The sequence below is a fragment of the Eutrigla gurnardus genome, assembly GCF_963514095.1.
Source record: "Eutrigla gurnardus genome assembly, chromosome: 11".
NCBI classification, from domain to species: domain Eukaryota; kingdom Metazoa; phylum Chordata; class Actinopteri; order Perciformes; family Triglidae; genus Eutrigla; species Eutrigla gurnardus.
The window spans coordinates 728,517-748,703 of NC_139925.1; positions in this window are offsets into that span (position 1 = coordinate 728,517).

Genomic DNA, 20,187 nt, shown 5'->3' on the forward strand with positions numbered 1-20,187 from the left:
GTAACCAGTCTATCACAGGGCTGACATGTAGAGACAGACAGGCAACCAGTCTATCACAGGGAGACATGTAGAGACAGACAGGTAACCAGTCTATCACAGGGCTGACATGTAGAGACAGACAGATAACCAGTCTATCACAGGGAGACATGTAGAGACAGACAGGTAACCAGTCTATCACAGGGCTGACATGTAGAGACAGACAGGCAACCAGTCTATCACAGGGCTGACATGTAGAGACAGACAGGTAACCAGTCTATCACAGGGCCGACATGTAGAGACATACAGGTAACCAGTCTATCACAGGGAGACATGTAGAGACAGACAGGTAACCAGTCTATCACAGGGAGACATGTAGAGACAGACAGGTAACCAGTCTATCATGGGGCCGACATGTAGAGACAGACAGGTAACCAGTCTATCACAGGGAGACATGTAGAGACAGACAGGTAACCAGTCTATCACAGGGAGACATGTAGAGACAGACAGGTAACCAGTCTATCACAGGGGGACATGTAGAGACAGACAGGTAACCAGTCTATCACAGGGAGACATGTAGAGACAGACAGGTAACCAGTCTATCACAGGGAGACATGTAGAGACAGACAGGTAACCAGTCTATCACAGGGAGACATGTAGAGACAGACAGGTAACCAGTCTATCACAGGGAGACATGTAGAGACAGACAGGTAACCAGTCTATCACAGGGAGACATGTAAAGACAGACAGGTAACCAGTCTATCACAGGGAGACATGTAGAGACAGACAGGTGACCAGTCTATCACAGGGAGACATGTAGAGACAGACAGGTAACCAGTCTATCACAGGGAGACATGTAGAGACAGACAGGTAACCAGTCTATCACAGGGCTGACATGTAGAGACAGACAGGTAACCAGTCTATCACAGGGAGACATGTAGAGACAGACAGGTAACCAGTCTATCACAGGGAGACATGTACAGACAGACAGGTAACCAGTCTATCACAGGGCTGACATGTAGAGACAGACAGGTAACCAGTCTATCACAGGGCTGACATATAGAGACAGACAGGTAACCAGTCTATCATAGGGCTGACATGTAGAGACAGACAGGTGACCAGTCTATCACAGGGAGACATGTAGAGACAGACAGGTAACCAGTCTATCACAGGGCTGACATGTAGAGACAGACAGGTAACCAGTCTATCACAGGGAGACATGTAGAGACAGACAGGTAACCAGTCTATCACAGGGAGACATGTACAGACAGACAGGTAACCAGTCTATCACAGGGCTGACATGTAGAGACAGACAGGTAACCAGTCTATCACAGGGCTGACATGTAGAGACAGACAGGTAACCAGTCTATCATAGGGCTGACATGTAGAGACAGACAGGTAACCAGTCTATCACATGGAGACATGTGGAGACAGACAGGTAACCAGTCTATCACAGGGAGACATGTAGAGACAGACAGGTAACCAGTCTATCCCAGGGAGACATGTAGAGACCGACAGGTAACCAGTCTATCACAGGGGGACATGTAGAGACAGACAGGTAACCAGTCTATCACAGGGCTGACATGTAGAGACAGACAGGTAACCAGTCTATCACAGGGAGACATGTAGAGACAGACAGGTAACCAGTCTATCACAGGGAGACATGTAAAGACAGACAGGTAACCAGTCTATCACAGGGAGACATGTAGAGACAGACAGGTAACCAGTCTATCACAGGGAGACATGTAGAGACAGACAGGTAACCAGTCTATCACAGGGCTGACATGTAGAGACAGACAGGCAACCAGTCTATCACAGGGAGACATGTAGAGACAGACAGGTAACCAGTCTATCACAGGGCTGACATGTAGAGACAGACAGATAACCAGTCTATCACAGGGAGACATGTAGAGACAGACAGGTAACCAGTCTATCACAGGGCTGACATGTAGAGACAGACAGGCAACCAGTCTATCACAGGGCTGACATGTAGAGACAGACAGGTAACCAGTCTATCACAGGGCCGACATGTAGAGACATACAGGTAACCAGTCTATCACAGGGAGACATGTAGAGACAGACAGGTAACCAGTCTATCACAGGGAGACATGTAGAGACAGACAGGTAACCAGTCTATCATGGGGCCGACATGTAGAGACAGACAGGTAACCAGTCTATCACAGGGAGACATGTAGAGACAGACAGGTAACCAGTCTATCACAGGGAGACATGTAGAGACAGACAGGTAACCAGTCTATCACAGGGGGACATGTAGAGACAGACAGGTAACCAGTCTATCACAGGGAGACATGTAGAGACAGACAGGTAACCAGTCTATCACAGGGAGACATGTAGAGACAGACAGGTAACCAGTCTATCACAGGGAGACATGTAGAGACAGACAGGTAACCAGTCTATCACAGGGAGACATGTAGAGACAGACAGGTAACCAGTCTATCACAGGGAGACATGTAAAGACAGACAGGTAACCAGTCTATCACAGGGAGACATGTAGAGACAGACAGGTGACCAGTCTATCACAGGGAGACATGTAGAGACAGACAGGTAACCAGTCTATCACAGGGAGACATGTAGAGACAGACAGGTAACCAGTCTATCACAGGGCTGACATGTAGAGACAGACAGGTAACCAGTCTATCACAGGGAGACATGTAGAGACAGACAGGTAACCAGTCTATCACAGGGAGACATGTACAGACAGACAGGTAACCAGTCTATCACAGGGCTGACATGTAGAGACAGACAGGTAACCAGTCTATCACAGGGCTGACATATAGAGACAGACAGGTAACCAGTCTATCATAGGGCTGACATGTAGAGACAGACAGGTGACCAGTCTATCACAGGGAGACATGTAGAGACAGACAGGTAACCAGTCTATCACAGGGCTGACATGTAGAGACAGACAGGTAACCAGTCTATCACAGGGAGACATGTAGAGACAGACAGGTAACCAGTCTATCACAGGGAGACATGTACAGACAGACAGGTAACCAGTCTATCACAGGGCTGACATGTAGAGACAGACAGGTAACCAGTCTATCACAGGGCTGACATGTAGAGACAGACAGGTAACCAGTCTATCATAGGGCTGACATGTAGAGACAGACAGGTAACCAGTCTATCACATGGAGACATGTGGAGACAGACAGGTAACCAGTCTATCACAGGGAGACATGTAGAGACAGACAGGTAACCAGTCTATCACAGGGAGACATGTAGAGACCGACAGGTAACCAGTCTATCACAGGGAGACATGTAGAGACAGACAGGTGACCAGTCTATCACAGGGAGACATGTAGAGACAGACAGGTAACCAGTCTATCACAGGGAGACATGTAGAGACAGACAGGTAACCAGTCTATCACAGGGCTGACATGTAGAGACAGACAGGTAACCAGTCTATCACAGGGAGACATGTAGAGACAGACAGGTAACCAGTCTATCACAGGGAGACATGTACAGACAGACAGGTAACCAGTCTATCACAGGGCTGACATGTAGAGACAGACAGGTAACCAGTCTATCACAGGGCTGACATGTAGAGACAGACAGGTAACCAGTCTATCATAGGGCTGACATGTAGAGACAGACAGGTAACCAGTCTATCACATGGAGACATGTGGAGACAGACAGGTAACCAGTCTATCACAGGGAGACATGTAGAGACAGACAGGTAACCAGTCTATCACAGGGAGACATGTAGAGACCGACAGGTAACCAGTCTATCACAGGGGGACATGTAGAGACAGACAGGTAACCAGTCTATCACAGGGCTGACATGTAGAGACAGACAGGTAACCAGTCTATCACAGGGAGACATGTAGAGACAGACAGGTAACCAGTCTATCACAGGGAGACATGTAAAGACAGACAGGTAACCAGTCTATCACAGGGAGACATGTAGAGACAGACAGGTAACCAGTCTATCACAGGGAGACATGTAGAGACAGACAGGTAACCAGTCTATCACAGGGCTGACATGTAGAGACAGACAGGCAACCAGTCTATCACAGGGAGACATGTAGAGACAGACAGGTAACCAGTCTATCACAGGGCTGACATGTAGAGACAGACAGGTAACCAGTCTATCACAGGGAGACATGTAGAGACAGACAGGTAACCAGTCTATCACAGGGCTGACATGTAGAGACAGACAGGCAACCAGTCTATCACAGGGCTGACATGTAGAGACAGACAGGTAACCAGTCTATCACAGGGCCGACATGTAGAGACAGACAGGTAACCAGTCTATCACAGGGAGACATGTAGAGACAGACAGGTAACCAGTCTATCACAGGGAGACATGTAGAGACAGACAGGTAACCAGTCTATCATGGGGCCGACATGTAGAGACAGACAGGTAACCAGTCTATCACAGGGGGACATGTAGAGACAGACAGGTAACCAGTCTATCACAGGGAGACATGTAGAGACAGACAGGTAACCAGTCTATCACAGGGAGACATGTAGAGACAGACAGGTAACCAGTCTATCACAGGGAGACATGTAGAGACAGACAGGTGACCAGTCTATCACAGGGAGACATGTAGAGACAGACAGGTAACCAGTCTATCACAGGGAGACATGTAGAGACAGACAGGTAACCAGTCTATCACAGGGCTGACATGTAGAGACAGACAGGTAACCAGTCTATCACAGGGAGACATGTAGAGACAGACAGGTAACCAGTCTATCACAGGGAGACATGTACAGACAGACATGTAACCAGTCTATCACAGGGCTGACATGTAGAGACAGACAGGTAACCAGTCTATCACAGGGCTGACATGTAGAGACAGACAGGTAACCAGTCTATCATAGGGCTGACATGTAGAGACAGACAGGTAACCAGTCTATCACATGGAGACATGTGGAGACAGACAGGTAACCAGTCTATCACAGGGAGACATGTAAAGACAGACAGGTAACCAGTCTATCACAGGGAGACATGTAGAGACAGACAGGTAACCAGTCTATCACAGGGAGACATGTAGAGACAGACAGGTAACCAGTCTATCACAGGGCTGACATGTAGAGACAGACAGGCAACCAGTCTATCACAGGGAGACATGTAGAGACAGACAGGTAACCAGTCTATCACAGGGCTGACATGTAGAGACAGACAGGTAACCAGTCTATCACAGGGAGACATGTAGAGACAGACAGGTAACCAGTCTATCACAGGGCTGACATGTAGAGACAGACAGGCAACCAGTCTATCACAGGGCTGACATGTAGAGACAGACAGGTAACCAGTCTATCACAGGGCCGACATGTAGAGACAGACAGGTAACCAGTCTATCACAGGGAGACATGTAGAGACAGACAGGTAACCAGTCTATCACAGGGAGACATGTAGAGACAGACAGGTAACCAGTCTATCATGGGGCCGACATGTAGAGACAGACAGGTAACCAGTCTATCACAGGGGGACATGTAGAGACAGACAGGTAACCAGTCTATCACAGGGAGACATGTAGAGACAGACAGGTAACCAGTCTATCACAGGGAGACATGTAGAGACAGACAGGTAACCAGTCTATCACAGGGAGACATGTAGAGACAGACAGGTGACCAGTCTATCACAGGGAGACATGTAGAGACAGACAGGTAACCAGTCTATCACAGGGAGACATGTAGAGACAGACAGGTAACCAGTCTATCACAGGGCTGACATGTAGAGACAGACAGGTAACCAGTCTATCACAGGGAGACATGTAGAGACAGACAGGTAACCAGTCTATCACAGGGAGACATGTACAGACAGACATGTAACCAGTCTATCACAGGGCTGACATGTAGAGACAGACAGGTAACCAGTCTATCACAGGGCTGACATGTAGAGACAGACAGGTAACCAGTCTATCATAGGGCTGACATGTAGAGACAGACAGGTAACCAGTCTATCACATGGAGACATGTGGAGACAGACAGGTAACCAGTCTATCACAGGGAGACATGTAGAGACAGACAGGTAACCAGTCTATCACAGGGAGACATGTAGAGACCGACAGGTAACCAGTCTATCACAGGGAGACATGTAGAGACAGACAGGTAACCAGTCTATCACAGGGAGACATGTACAGACAGACATGTAACCAGTCTATCACAGGGCTGACATGTAGAGACAGACAGGTAACCAGTCTATCACAGGGCTGACATGTAGAGACAGACAGGTAACCAGTCTATCATAGGGCTGACATGTAGAGACAGACAGGTAACCAGTCTATCACATGGAGACATGTGGAGACAGACAGGTAACCAGTCTATCACAGGGAGACATGTAGAGACAGACAGGTAACCAGTCTATCACAGGGAGACATGTAGAGACCGACAGGTAACCAGTCTATCACAGGGGGACATGTAGAGACAGACAGGTAACCAGTCTATCACAGGGCTGACATGTAGAGACAGACAGGTAACCAGTCTATCACAGGGAGACATGTAGAGACAGACAGGTAACCAGTCTATCACAGGGAGACATGTAAAGACAGACAGGTAACCAGTCTATCACAGGGCTGACATGTAGAGACAGACAGGTAACCAGTCTATCATAGGGCTGACATGTAGAGACAGACAGGTGACCAGTCTATCACAGGGCTGACATGTAGAGACAGACAGGTAACCAGTCTATCACAGGGAGACATGTAGAGACAGACAGGTAACCAGTCTATCACAGGGAGACATGTAGAGACCGACAGGTAACCAGTCTATCACAGGGGGACATGTAGAGACAGACAGGTAACCAGTCTATCACAGGGCTGACATGTAGAGACAGACAGGTAACCAGTCTATCACAGGGAGACATGTAGAGACAGACAGGTAACCAGTCTATCACAGGGAGACATGTAAAGACAGACAGGTAACCAGTCTATCACAGGGCTGACATGTAGAGACAGACAGGTAACCAGTCTATCATAGGGCTGACATGTAGAGACAGACAGGTGACCAGTCTATCACAGGGCTGACATGTAGAGACAGACAGGTAACCAGTCTATCACAGGGAGACATGTAGAGACAGACAGGTAACCAGTCTATCACAGGGAGACATGTAGAGACAGACAGGTAACCAGTCTATCACAGGGAGACATGTAGAGACAGACAGGTAACCAGTCTATCATGGGGCCGACATGTAGAGACAGACAGGTAACCAGTCTATCACAGGGAGACATGTAGAGACAGACAGGTAACCAGTCTATCACAGGGAGACATGTAGAGACAGACAGGTAACCAGTCTATCACAGGGAGACATGTAGAGACAGACAGGTAACCAGTCTATCACAGGGGGACATGTAGAGACAGACAGGTAACCAGTCTATCACAGGGAGACATGTAGAGACAGACAGGTAACCAGTCTATCACAGGGAGACATGTAGAGACAGACAGGTAACCAGTCTATCACAGGGAGACATGTAAAGACAGACAGGTAACCAGTCTATCACAGGGAGACATGTAGAGACAGACAGGTGACCAGTCTATCACAGGGAGACATGTAGAGACAGACAGGTAACCAGTCTATCACAGGGAGACATGTAGAGACAGACAGGTAACCAGTCTATCACAGGGCTGACATGTAGAGACAGACAGGTAACCAGTCTATCACAGGGAGACATGTAGAAACAGACAGGTAACCAGTCTATCACAGGGAGACATGTACAGACAGACAGGTAACCAGTCTATCACAGGGCTGACATGTAGAGACAGACAGGTAACCAGTCTATCACAGGGCTGACATGTAGAGACAGACAGGTAACCAGTCTATCATAGGGCTGACATGTAGAGACAGACAGGTAACCAGTCTATCACATGGAGACAAGTGGAGACAGACAGGTAACCAGTCTATCACAGGGAGACATGTAGAGACAGACAGGTAACCAGTCTATCACAGGGAGACATGTAGAGACCGACAGGTAACCAGTCTATCACAGGGGGACATGTAGAGACAGACAGGTAACCAGTCTATCACAGGGCTGACATGTAGAGACAGACAGGTAACCAGTCTATCACAGGGAGACATGTAGAGACAGACAGGTAACCAGTCTATCACAGGGAGACATGTAAAGACAGACAGGTAACCAGTCTATCACAGGGAGACATGTAGAGACAGACAGGTAACCAGTCTATCACAGGGAGACATGTAGAGACAGACAGGTAACCAGTCTATCACAGGGCTGACATGTAGAGACAGACAGGCAACCAGTCTATCACAGGGAGACATGTAGAGACAGACAGGTAACCAGTCTATCACAGGGCTGACATGTAGAGACAGACAGATAACCAGTCTATCACAGGGAGACATGTAGAGACAGACAGGTAACCAGTCTATCACAGGGCTGACATGTAGAGACAGACAGGCAACCAGTCTATCACAGGGCTGACATGTAGAGACAGACAGGTAACCAGTCTATCACAGGGCCGACATGTAGAGACAGACAGGTAACCAGTCTATCACAGGGAGACATGTAGAGACAGACAGGTAACCAGTCTATCACAGGGAGACATGTAGAGACAGACAGGTAACCAGTCTATCATGGGGCCGACATGTAGAGACAGACAGGTAACCAGTCTATCACAGGGAGACATGTAGAGACAGACAGGTAACCAGTCTATCACAGGGAGACATGTAGAGACAGACAGGTAACCAGTCTATCACAGGGGGACATGTAGAGACAGACAGGTAACCAGTCTATCACAGGGAGACATGTAGAGACAGACAGGTAACCAGTCTATCACAGGGAGACATGTAGAGACAGACAGGTAACCAGTCTATCACAGGGAGACATGTAGAGACAGACAGGTAACCAGTCTATCACAGGGAGACATGTAGAGACAGACAGGTAACCAGTCTATCACAGGGAGACATGTAAAGACAGACAGGTAACCAGTCTATCACAGGGAGACATGTAGAGACAGACAGGTGACCAGTCTATCACAGGGAGACATGTAGAGACAGACAGGTAACCAGTCTATCACAGGGAGACATGTAGAGACAGACAGGTAACCAGTCTATCACAGGGAGACATGTAGAGACAGACAGGTAACCAGTCTATCACAGGGAGACATGTACAGACAGACAGGTAACCAGTCTATCACAGGGCTGACATGTAGAAACAGACAGGTAACCAGTCTATCACAGGGCTGACATATAGAGACAGACAGGTAACCAGTCTATCATAGGGCTGACATGTAGAGACAGACAGGTGACCAGTCTATCACAGGGAGACATGTAGAGACAGACAGGTAACCAGTCTATCACAGGGCTGACATGTAGAGACAGACAGGTAACCAGTCTATCACAGGGAGACATGTAGAGACAGACAGGTAACCAGTCTATCACAGGGAGACATGTACAGACAGACAGGTAACCAGTCTATCACAGGGCTGACATGTAGAGACAGACAGGTAACCAGTCTATCACAGGGCTGACATGTAGAGACAGACAGGTAACCAGTCTATCATAGGGCTGACATGTAGAGACAGACAGGTAACCAGTCTATCACATGGAGACATGTGGAGACAGACAGGTAACCAGTCTATCACAGGGAGACATGTAGAGACAGACAGGTAACCAGTCTATCACAGGGAGACATGTAGAGACCGACAGGTAACCAGTCTATCACAGGGAGACATGTAGAGACCGACAGGTAACCAGTCTATCACAGGGGGACATGTAGAGACAGACAGGCAACCAGTCTATCACAGGGCTGACATGTAGAGACAGACAGGTAACCAGTCTATCACAGGGCCGACATGTAGAGACCGACAGGTAACCAGTCTATCACAGGGCTGACATGTAGAGACAGACAGGTAACCAGTCTATCATAGGGCTGACATGTAGAGACAGACAGGTAACCAGTCTATCACATGGAGACATGTGGAGACAGACAGGTAACCAGTCTATCACAGGGAGACATGTAGAGACAGACAGGTAACCAGTCTATCACAGGGAGACATGTAGAGACAGACAGGTAACCAGTCTATCACAGGGAGACATGTAGAGACCGACAGGTAACCAGTCTATCACAGGGGGACATGTAGAGACAGACAGGCAACCAGTCTATCACAGGGCTGACATGTAGAGACAGACAGGTAACCAGTCTATCACAGGGCCGACATGTAGAGACAGACAGGTAACCAGTCTATCACAGGGAGACATGTAGAGACAGACAGGTAACCAGTCTATCACAGGGAGACATGTAGAGACAGACAGGTAACCAGTCTATCATGGGGCCGACATGTAGAGACAGACAGGTAACCAGTCTATCACAGGGAGACATGTAGAGACAGACAGGTAACCAGTCTATCACAGGGGGACATGTAGAGACAGACAGGTAACCAGTCTATCACAGGGAGACATGTAGAGACAGACAGGTAACCAGTCTATCACAGGGGGACATGTAGAGACAGACAGGTAACCAGTCTATCACAGGGAGACATGTAGAGACAGACAGGTAACCAGTCTATCACAGGGAGACATGTAGAGACAGACAGGTAACCAGTCTATCACAGGGGGACATGTAGAGACAGACAGGTAACCAGTCTATCACAGGGAGACATGTAGAGACAGACAGGTAACCAGTCTATCACAGGGAGACATGTAGAGACAGACAGGTAACCAGTCTATCACAGGGAGACATGTAAAGACAGACAGGTAACCAGTCTATCACAGGGAGACATGTAGAGACAGACAGGTGACCAGTCTATCACAGGGAGACATGTAGAGACAGACAGGTAACCAGTCTATCACAGGGAGACATGTAGAGACAGACAGGTAACCAGTCTATCACAGGGCTGACATGTAGAGACAGACAGGTAACCAGTCTATCACAGGGAGACATGTAGAGACAGACAGGTAACCAGTCTATCACAGGGAGACATGTACAGACAGACAGGTAACCAGTCTATCACAGGGCTGACATGTAGAGACAGACAGGTAACCAGTCTATCACAGGGCTGACATGTAGAGACAGACAGGTAACCAGTCTATCATAGGGCTGACATGTAGAGACAGACAGGTAACCAGTCTATCACATGGAGACATGTGGAGACAGACAGGTAACCAGTCTATCACAGGGAGACATGTAGAGACAGACAGGTAACCAGTCTATCACAGGGAGACATGTAGAGACAGACAGGTAACCAGTCTATCACAGGGAGACATGTAGAGACAGACAGGTAACCAGTCTATCACAGGGGGACATGTAGAGACAGACAGGTAACCAGTCTATCACAGGGAGACATGTAGAGACAGACAGGTAACCAGTCTATCACAGGGAGACATGTAGAGACAGACAGGTAACCAGTCTATCACAGGGAGACATGTAGAGACAGACAGGTAACCAGTCTATCACAGGGAGACATGTAGAGACAGACAGGTAACCAGTCTATCACAGGGAGACATGTAAAGACAGACAGGTAACCAGTCTATCACAGGGAGACATGTAGAGACAGACAGGTGACCAGCCTATCACAGGGAGACATGTAGAGACAGACAGGTAACCAGTCTATCACAGGGAGACATGTAGAGACAGACAGGTAACCAGTCTATCACAGGGCTGACATGTAGAGACAGACAGGTAACCAGTCTATCACAGGGAGACATGTAGAGACAGACAGGTAACCAGTCTATCACAGGGAGACATGTACAGACAGACAGGTAACCAGTCTATCACAGGGCTGACATGTAGAGACAGACAGGTAACCAGTCTATCACAGGGCTGACATATAGAGACAGACAGGTAACCAGTCTATCATAGGGCTGACATGTAGAGACAGACAGGTGACCAGTCTATCACAGGGAGACATGTAGAGACAGACAGGTAACCAGTCTATCACAGGGCTGACATGTAGAGACAGACAGGTAACCAGTCTATCACAGGGAGACATGTAGAGACAGACAGGTAACCAGTCTATCACAGGGAGACATGTACAGACAGACAGGTAACCAGTCTATCACAGGGCTGACATGTAGAGACAGACAGGTAACCAGTCTATCACAGGGCTGACATGTAGAGACAGACAGGTAACCAGTCTATCATAGGGCTGACATGTAGAGACAGACAGGTAACCAGTCTATCACATGGAGACATGTGGAGACAGACAGGTAACCAGTCTATCACAGGGAGACATGTAGAGACAGACAGGTAACCAGTCTATCACAGGGAGACATGTAGAGACCGACAGGTAACCAGTCTATCACAGGGAGACATGTAGAGACAGACAGGTGACCAGTCTATCACAGGGAGACATGTAGAGACAGACAGGTAACCAGTCTATCACAGGGAGACATGTAGAGACAGACAGGTAACCAGTCTATCACAGGGCTGACATGTAGAGACAGACAGGTAACCAGTCTATCACAGGGAGACATGTAGAGACAGACAGGTAACCAGTCTATCACAGGGAGACATGTACAGACAGACAGGTAACCAGTCTATCACAGGGCTGACATGTAGAGACAGACAGGTAACCAGTCTATCACAGGGCTGACATGTAGAGACAGACAGGTAACCAGTCTATCACATGGAGACATGTGGAGACAGACAGGTAACCAGTCTATCACAGGGAGACATGTAGAGACAGACAGGTAACCAGTCTATCACAGGGAGACATGTAGAGACCGACAGGTAACCAGTCTATCACAGGGGGACATGTAGAGACAGACAGGTAACCAGTCTATCACAGGGCTGACATGTAGAGACAGACAGGTAACCAGTCTATCACAGGGAGACATGTAGAGACAGACAGGTAACCAGTCTATCACAGGGAGACATGTAAAGACAGACAGGTAACCAGTCTATCACAGGGAGACATGTAGAGACAGACAGGTAACCAGTCTATCACAGGGAGACATGTAGAGACAGACAGGTAACCAGTCTATCACAGGGCTGACATGTAGAGACAGACAAGCAACCAGTCTATCACAGGGAGACATGTAGAGACAGACAGGTAACCAGTCTATCACAGGGCTGACATGTAGAGACAGACAGGTAACCAGTCTATCACAGGGAGACATGTAGAGACAGACAGGTAACCAGTCTATCACAGGGCTGACATGTAGAGACAGACAGGCAACCAGTCTATCACAGGGCTGACATGTAGAGACAGACAGGTAACCAGTCTATCACAGGGCTGACATGTAGAGACAGACAGGTAACCAGTCTATCACAGGGAGACATGTAGAGACAGACAGGTAACCAGTCTATCACAGGGCTGACATGTAGAGACAGACAGGTAACCAGTCTATCACAGGGAGACATGTAGAGACAGACAGGTAACCAGTCTATCACAGGGAGACATGTACAGACAGACAGGTAACCAGTCTATCACAGGGCTGACATGTAGAGACAGACAGGTAACCAGTCTATCACAGGGCTGACATGTAGAGACAGACAGGTAACCAGTCTATCACATGGAGACATGTGGAGACAGACAGGTAACCAGTCTATCACAGGGAGACATGTAGAGACAGACAGGTAACCAGTCTATCACAGGGAGACATGTAGAGACCGACAGGTAACCAGTCTATCACAGGGGGACATGTAGAGACAGACAGGTAACCAGTCTATCACAGGGCTGACATGTAGAGACAGACAGGTAACCAGTCTATCACAGGGAGACATGTAGAGACAGACAGGTAACCAGTCTATCACAGGGAGACATGTAAAGACAGACAGGTAACCAGTCTATCACAGGGAGACATGTAGAGACAGACAGGTAACCAGTCTATCACAGGGAGACATGTAGAGACAGACAGGTAACCAGTCTATCACAGGGCTGACATGTAGAGACAGACAAGCAACCAGTCTATCACAGGGAGACATGTAGAGACAGACAGGTAACCAGTCTATCACAGGGCTGACATGTAGAGACAGACAGGTAACCAGTCTATCACAGGGAGACATGTAGAGACAGACAGGTAACCAGTCTATCACAGGGCTGACATGTAGAGACAGACAGGCAACCAGTCTATCACAGGGCTGACATGTAGAGACAGACAGGTAACCAGTCTATCACAGGGCCGACATGTAGAGACAGACAGGTAACCAGTCTATCACAGGGAGACATGTAGAGACAGACAGGTAACCAGTCTATCACAGGGAGACATGTAGAGACAGACAGGTAACCAGTCTATCATGGGGCCGACATGTAGAGACAGACAGGTAACCAGTCTATCACAGGGGGACATGTAGAGACAGACAGGTAACCAGTCTATCACAGGGAGACATGTAGAGACAGACAGGTAACCAGTCTATCACAGGGAGACATGTAGAGACAGACAGGTAACCAGTCTATCACAGGGAGACATGTAGAGACAGACAGGTGACCAGTCTATCACAGGGAGACATGTAGAGACAGACAGGTAACCAGTCTATCACAGGGAGACATGTAGAGACAGACAGGTAACCAGTCTATCACAGGGCTGACATGTAGAGACAGACAGGTAACCAGTCTATCACAGGGAGACATGTAAAGACAGACAGGTAACCAGTCTATCACAGGGAGACATGTACAGACAGACATGTAACCAGTCTATCACAGGGCTGACATGTAGAGACAGACAGGAAACCAGTCTATCACAGGGCTGAAATGTAGAGACAGACAGGTAACCAGTCTATCATAGGGCTGACATGTAGAGACAGACAGGTAACCAGTCTATCACATGGAGACATGTAGAGACAGACAGGTAACCAGTCTATCACAGGGAGACATGTAGAGACCGACAGGTAACCAGTCTATCACAGGGGGACATGTAGAGACAGACAGGTAACCAGTCTATCACAGGGCTGACATGTAGAGACAGACAGGTAACCAGTCTATCACAGGGAGACATGTAGAGACAGACAGGTAACCAGTCTATCACAGGGAGACATGTAAAGACAGACAGGTAACCAGTCTATCACAGGGAGACATGTAGAGACAGACAGGTAACCAGTCTATCACAGGGAGACATGTAGAGACAGACAGGTAACCAGTCTATCACAGGGCTGACATGTAGAGACAGACAGGCAACCAGTCTATCACAGGGAGACATGTAGAGACAGACAGGTAACCAGTCTATCACAGGGCTGACATGTAGAGACAGACAGGTAACCAGTCTATCACAGGGAGACATGTAGAGACAGACAGGTAACCAGTCTATCACAGGGCTGACATGTAGAGACAGACAGGCAACCAGTCTATCACAGGGCTGACATGTAGAGACAGACAGGTAACCAGTCTATCACAGGGCCGACATGTAGAGACAGACAGGTAACCAGTCTATCACAGGGAGACATGTAGAGACAGACAGGTAACCAGTCTATCACAGGGAGACATGTAGAGACAGACAGGTAACCAGTCTATCATGGGGCCGACATGTAGAGACAGACAGGTAACCAGTCTATCACAGGGGGACATGTAGAGACAGACAGGTAACCAGTCTATCACAGGGAGACATGTAGAGACAGACAGGTAACCAGTCTATCACAGGGAGACATGTAGAGACAGACAGGTAACCAGTCTATCACAGGGAGACATGTAGAGACAGACAGGTGACCAGTCTATCACAGGGAGACATGTAGAGACAGACAGGTAACCAGTCTATCACAGGGAGACATGTAGAGACAGACAGGTAACCAGTCTATCACAGGGCTGACATGTAGAGACAGACAGGTAACCAGTCTATCACAGGGAGACATGTAGAGACAGACAGGTAACCAGTCTATCACAGGGAGACATGTACAGACAGACAAGTAACCAGTCTATCACAGGGCTGACATGTAGAGACAGACAGGTAACCAGTCTATCACAGGGCTGACATGTAGAGACAGACAGGTAACCAGTCTATCATAGGGCTGACATGTAGAGACAGACAGGTAACCAGTCTATCACATGGAGACATGTGGAGACAGACAGGTAACCAGTCTATCACAGGGAGACATGTAGAGACAGACAGGTAACCAGTCTATCACAGGGAGACATGTAGAGACCGACAGGTAACCAGTCTATCACAGGGGGACATGTAGAGACAGACAGGTAACCAGTCTATCACAGGGCTGACATGTAGAGACAGACAGGTAACCAGTCTATCACAGGGAGACATGTAGAGACAGACAGGTAACCAGTCTATCACAGGGAGACATGTAAAGACAGACAGGTAACCAGTCTATCACAGGGCTGACATGTAGAGACAGACAGGTAACCAGTCTATCATAGGGCTGACATGTAGAGACAGACAGGTGACCAGTCTATCACAGGGCTGACATGTAGAGACAGACAGGTAACCAGTCTATCACAGGGAGACATGTAGAGACAGACAGGTAACCAGTCTATCACAGGGAGACATGTAGAGACAGACAGGTAACCAGTCTATCACAGGGAGACATGTAGAGACAGACAGGTAACCAGTCTATCATGGGGCCGACATGTAGAAACAGACAGGTAACCAGTCTATCACAGGGAGACATGTAGAGACAGACAGGTAACCAGTCTATCACAGGGGGACATGTAGAGACAGACAGGTAACCAGTCTATCACAGGGAGACATGTAGAGACAGACAGGTAACCAGTCTATCACAGGGGGACATGTAGAGACAGACAGGTAACCAGTCTATCACAGGGAGACATGTAGAGACAGACAGGTAACCAGTCTATCACAGGGAGACATGTAGAGACAGACAGGTAACCAGTCTATCACAGGGGGACATGTAGAGACAGACAGGTAACCAGTCTATCACAGGGAGACATGTAGAGACAGACAGGTAACCAGTCTATCACAGGGAGACATGTAGAGACAGACAGGTAACCAGTCTATCACAGGGAGACATGTAAAGACAGACAGGTAACCAGTCTATCACAGGGAGACATGTAGAGACAGACAGGTGACCAGTCTATCACAGGGAGACATGTAGAGACAGACAGGTAACCAGTCTATCACAGGGAGACATGTAGAGACAGACAGGTAACCAGTCTATCACAGGGCTGACATGTAGAGACAGACAGGTAACCAGTCTATCACAGGGAGACATGTAGAGACAGACAGGTAACCAGTCTATCACAGGGAGACATGTACAGACAGACAGGTAACCAGTCTATCACAGGGCTGACATGTAGAGACAGACAGGTAACCAGTCTATCACAGGGCTGACATGTAGAGACAGACAGGTAACCAGTCTATCATAGGGCTGACATGTAGAGACAGACAGGTAACCAGTCTATCACATGGAGACATGTGGAGACAGACAGGTAACCAGTCTATCACAGGGAGACATGTAGAGACAGACAGGTAACCAGTCTATCACAGGGAGACATGTAGAGACCGACAGGTAACCAGTCTATCACAGGGGGACATGTAGAGACAGACAGGTAACCAGTCTATCACAGGGCTGACATGTAGAGACAGACAGGTAACCAGTCTATCACAGGGAGACATGTAGAGACAGACAGGTAACCAGTCTATCACAGGGAGACATGTAAAGACAGACAGGTAACCAGTCTATCACAGGGAGACATGTAGAGACAGACAGGTAACCAGTCTATCACAGGGAGACATGTAGAGACAGACAGGTAACCAGTCTATCACAGGGCTGACATGTAGAGACAGACAGGCAACCAGTCTATCACAGGGAGACATGTAGAGACAGACAGGTAACCAGTCTATCACAGGGCTGACATGTAGAGACAGACAGATAACCAGTCTATCACAGGGAGACATGTAGAGACAGACAGGTAACCAGTCTATCACAGGGCTGACATGTAGAGACAGACAGGCAACCAGTCTATCACAGGGCTGACATGTAGAGACAGACAGGTAACCAGTCTATCACAGGGAGACATGTAAAGACAGACAGGTAACCAGTCTATCACAGGGAGACATGTAGAGACAGACAGGTGACCAGCCTATCACAGGGAGACATGTAGAGACAGACAGGTAACCAGTCTATCACAGGGAGACATGTAGAGACAGACAGGTAACCAGTCTATCACAGGGCTGACATGTAGAGACAGACAGGTAACCAGTCTATCACAGGGAGACATGTAGAGACAGACAGGTAACCAGTCTATCACAGGGAGACATGTACAGACAGACAGGTAACCAGTCTATCACAGGGCTGACATGTAGAGACAGACAGGTAACCAGTCTATCACAGGGCTGACATATAGAGACAGACAGGTAACCAGTCTATCATAGGGCTGACATGTAGAGACAGACAGGTGACCAGTCTATCACAGGGAGACATGTAGAGACAGACAGGTAACCAGTCTATCACAGGGCTGACATGTAGAGACAGACAGGTAACCAGTCTATCACAGGGAGACATGTAGAGACAGACAGGTAACCAGTCTATCACAGGGAGACATGTACAGACAGACAGGTAACCAGTCTATCACAGGGCTGACATGTAGAGACAGACAGGTAACCAGTCTATCACAGGGCTGACATGTAGAGACAGACAGGTAACCAGTCTATCATAGGGCTGACATGTAGAGACAGACAGGTAACCAGTCTATCACATGGAGACATGTGGAGACAGACAGGTAACCAGTCTATCACAGGGAGACATGTAGAGACAGACAGGTAACCAGTCTATCACAGGGAGACATGTAGAGACCGACAGGTAACCAGTCTATCACAGGGAGACATGTAGAGACAGACAGGTGACCAGTCTATCACAGGGAGACATGTAGAGACAGACAGGTAACCAGTCTATCACAGGGAGACATGTAGAGACAGACAGGTAACCAGTCTATCACAGGGCTGACATGTAGAGACAGACAGGTAACCAGTCTATCACAGGGAGACATGTAGAGACAGACAGGTAACCAGTCTATCACAGGGAGACATGTACAGACAGACAGGTAACCAGTCTATCACAGGGCTGACATGTAGAGACAGACAGGTAACCAGTCTATCACAGGGCTGACATGTAGAGACAGACAGGTAACCAGTCTATCACATGGAGACATGTGGAGACAGACAGGTAACCAGTCTATCACAGGGAGACATGTAGAGACAGACAGGTAACCAGTCTATCACAGGGAGACATGTAGAGACCGACAGGTAACCAGTCTATCACAGGGGGACATGTAGAGACAGACAGGTAACCAGTCTATCACAGGGCTGACATGTAGAGACAGACAGGTAACCAGTCTATCACAGGGAGACATGTAGAGACAGACAGGTAACCAGTCTATCACAGGGAGACATGTAAAGACAGACAGGTAACCAGTCTATCACAGGGAGACATGTAGAGACAGACAGGTAACCAGTCTATCACAGGGAGACATGTAGAGACAGACAGGTAACCAGTCTATCACAGGGCTGACATGTAGAGACAGACAAGCAACCAGTCTATCACAGGGAGACATGTAGAGACAGACAGGTAACCAGTCTATCACAGGGCTGACATGTAGAGACAGACAGGTAACCAGTCTATCACAGGGAGACATGTAGAGACAGACAGGTAACCAGTCTATCACAGGGCTGACATGTAGAGACAGACAGGCAACCAGTCTATCACAGGGCTGACATGTAGAGACAGACAGGTAACCAGTCTATCACAGGGAGACATGTAGAGACAGACAGGTAACCAGTCTATCACAGGGCTGACATGTAGAGACAGACAGGTAACCAGTCTATCACAGGGAGACATGTAGAGACAGACAGGTAACCAGTCTATCACAGGGAGACATGTACAGACAGACAAGTAACCAGTCTATCACAGGGCTGACATGTAGAGACAGACAGGTAACCAGTCTATCACAGGGCTGACATGTAGAGACAGACAGGTAACCAGTCTATCATAGGGCTGACATGTAGAGACAGACAGGTAACCAGTCTATCACATGGAGACATGTGGAGACAGACAGGTAACCAGTCTATCACAGGGAGACATGTAGAGACAGACAGGTAACCAGTCTATCACAGGGAGACATGTAGAGACCGACAGGTAACCAGTCTATCACAGGGGGACATGTAGAGACAGACAGGTAACCAGTCTATCACAGGGAGACATGTAGAGACAGACAGGTAACCAGTCTATCACAGGGCTGACATGTAGAGACAGACAGGTAACCAGTCTATCACAGGGAGACATGTAAAGACAGACAGGTAACCAGTCTATCACAGGGAGACATGTACAGACAGACATGTAACCAGTCTATCACAGGGCTGACATGTAGAGACAGACAGGAAACCAGTCTATC